Source organism: Brachyhypopomus gauderio, unplaced genomic scaffold (genome assembly GCF_052324685.1).
Source record: "Brachyhypopomus gauderio isolate BG-103 unplaced genomic scaffold, BGAUD_0.2 sc85, whole genome shotgun sequence".
Taxonomy (NCBI): Eukaryota; Metazoa; Chordata; class Actinopteri; order Gymnotiformes; family Hypopomidae; genus Brachyhypopomus; species Brachyhypopomus gauderio.
In genome coordinates this window covers 1,247,648-1,250,631 of record NW_027506906.1, presented here as the reverse complement: position 1 = coordinate 1,250,631, position 2,984 = coordinate 1,247,648, and the positions used below count along the sequence as shown (strand labels likewise).

The 2,984-nt window shown below is 43.7% G+C and overlaps 1 long non-coding RNA gene across 2 annotated transcripts; it reads left to right on the top strand.

Annotated features, from left to right (window-relative positions):
• Positions 1-491: 491 nt before the first annotated feature.
• LOC143493370 (uncharacterized) lies at positions 492-1,739 on the top strand. 2 transcript variants are annotated; one of them, XR_013125408.1, is made up of 4 exons: positions 492-877; positions 1,029-1,332; positions 1,408-1,533; positions 1,643-1,739. It is a non-coding gene; the product is annotated as an uncharacterized LOC143493370 (long non-coding RNA). The 2 variants fall into 2 exon arrangements; XR_013125409.1 differs by lacking the exon at positions 492-877 and having other exon boundaries at positions 1,007-1,332.
• Positions 1,740-2,984: the final 1,245 nt, after the last annotated feature.

The following is a 2,984-nucleotide window of genomic DNA, read 5'->3' as shown; positions in this document are numbered from 1 at the left end:
GGACCCCGATCGTGCCAAGGGGGAAAGAGTGTCCGAGAATGTGGTGATGAAGCTTATGAAGCCATACCTGGGCAAGGGCAGAACTGTAGCCACAGACAATTTTTTCACATCTCTTTCCCTGGCTAAGAAGCTGCTGGAATGCAACACGACTCTGCTTGGGACAATGAACAAGATTCGCCGAGAAGTTCCTTTGGAAGCCAAAAACGCCAAGGGACGTGAGAAGTTGTCAACGGAGGTGTACAGATCCGATGATGTGCTTCTGACGGTGTATGCCTCCAAGCCCAACAAAACAGTTTGCGTTCTGAGCACTATGCACACGCACGTGGAGATTGCAGACGACCGCAAAAAGAAGCCAAACACTGTGACGGACTACAACCGGACGAAGGTATGCATGTGTTGGCATTGATAAATCAATTTATCATACATGAATGAATTTATTCAAAATATAACATGTACTTCTTTGTATTTGTTCTTTGCAGTGCGCCGTTGACATCATGGACCAGAAGGCGCGTGCATACACAGTGCGCGCAGGAACACGCCGGTGGCCCGTTGCAGTGTTTTATAACATACTTGACCTGGCAGCGATGAACGCGCATGTTTTGTACACGGCATGTACGGGGTCCACAGAGAGTAGGAGAGTTTTTATGTGTACTCTTGCTGAGGAACTCCGTCTTCGTTTCCTACAGGAAAAGGAGTTGAAGAGAACGCCACGTCCTTCGCCTGCTCCTGGAAAGAAGACTACGTGTCAGGTGCAGACAAACTGCAACCGGAACCACAGCATAACCCCGTGCGCTGCATGCGGCAAGTACACCTGTCGCAAGTGTAGGGCAGAGTGTCCCTGGCTGTGTGGCAACTGTGTACCTAAAACTACATGAAGGTACGTCGATAAGTATATTTATATATATATATATATATATATATATAAATATATTATATATATATACAGACAACCAATCACACACACATATATATACACACACACTATTATTTGAACATAACCAAAAATCTCTTCTCTTTCTGTTCCACAGTCGCACATCATGAAACCCGGTGTCACGGTCTGCCCCGCATCTCCTGCCATTTCATGTCTGTTTCCGTGTTAGTCCTCTGTTTATTTCTCGTCGTGGTTGCTGGTTATTTTTCTCATGGTTGCTGGAATTGGATTCCCGTTCTGTTATGACCCATGCCTGTGACATTTTCACAGAATCAATTTATACATGAATGAATTCGTTCTAAATATAACATGTACTTCTGTGCGTGCATACACAGTGCGCGCAGGAACACGCCGGTGGCCCGTTGACCTTGGCAGCGATGAACGATGAACCTGCCGCAAATGTAAGAAAGAGGGTCCCTGGCTGGTACACATGAATAAATTCGTTCAAAATATAACATGTACTTTGTTCTTTGCAGTGCGCCGTTGACAGACATCATGAAGGTGCGTGCATACACAGTGCACGCAGGAACACGCCGGTGGCCCGTTGCATGCAGCGAGTACACCCTGGCTGTGTAGCAACTGTTGGCTACAACTACATGAAGGTACGTTGATAAGTAGGCCTACATACGTAACACCACATATGTTACGTATTTTTGTCTTCTGAAAGATTTTATTCAAAATGTAAGGTGTACCTTGAATTGTTCTCCACAGCATCAACGCGTGTGTTGCATGCGGCAAGTGCATCTGGCGAGTACACCCTCAACTTCAAGACACCCTCAACTTTCTTGACATTCCACTTCAAGAAACCCGGAATAGACATCCATGTTTGATCAAAATAAAGTTGTTTTACAGCACATGAATTTGTTCTTCCTGTCTTTTCCTCTCCTTTTCCAGTCTGCTGTTTAGATCACAACATTTATCAGCCATATATATAATTGCGCCATATAATTTCTTAGCTTTTCAAACGCGAATTCAAACGCGGAAACAGAAAGTGTAACAAATATTATATAGTGTAGTAAATATACAAAGAGCTTCAAACAATATACAAAGAGGTTCAGACAATTTTATTTATTTTTATTGTTTGACGGGACTCATTTGAGAAACTCTCTACGTGCGCTTGAATTGTATCTTTTGAAACACGAGTCTACAAAATTTCCGCTGTTTGTTGTAGGATCGGTAACATATACAGTCTGCTTGTTTGTAACCAAGTTTTTCGTGAAGTATCACGTTTGGTGCCTTGTATGAGCTTGGAGGTGAGCCGCTTGTGCTTTGGCAGGCGTATGAGCTGGGGGTGAGACGCTTCCACCGCATTACCAAGACAATGGGCGTTAATCTCTTCACAGCAGGGGAGTGGGCTACATGGACCTTACTAAGCCTTGCGAAAATTTTCGCGGCCGTCGGGTTCCTAGTGTTAACAATGTCAATAATGAAACAAAATGTTAAAAAATTAAGGTTTAAGCTATTAATTAATAATGTAAAAAATATATATGGGGAGCCGTTTGGGAGCCGAAAGAGCCGGCTCTCCACAGTAAGAAGAGCCATTAGAGCCGCATCTCAAAATAGAGCCGAAAATCCCATCACTACTACAGGAGAACTACATTATAACATATGTGTGTAATGAGCAGGGTTGCCAAATGCGTGAGACACACGCATTTGACCGTCTTCACACGCCACACATCCGATTTCTCACGTCGACAAAAAAAATCTAGTTTATTTACCTCTGATCCACATCTATGATTCAATGAGTTACTAGTTCGCTCTGGCGCCAACCATCGTGATATAGCCTAATACTTAATTCGTGTCTATTTTACATCCTCCCGGTAACAATTTACATTCGCCCCCCCCCGCCCCCCCGTCAACAACTTAAACTTGCCAAACAGCTTTTCTTTTTTTTTTTTTTTTTGGGGGGGGGGGGGGGGGGGTAGTAGGTGGTACGTGGAGGTTTTTCGTTTGACAGTTGGTGGTACTTTGTCTAAAAAGTTTGAGAACCACTGATCTACGTCAATACCCAACGTTAAGATTAAATCTAGGGTATGATTTTGATAGTGTGTGG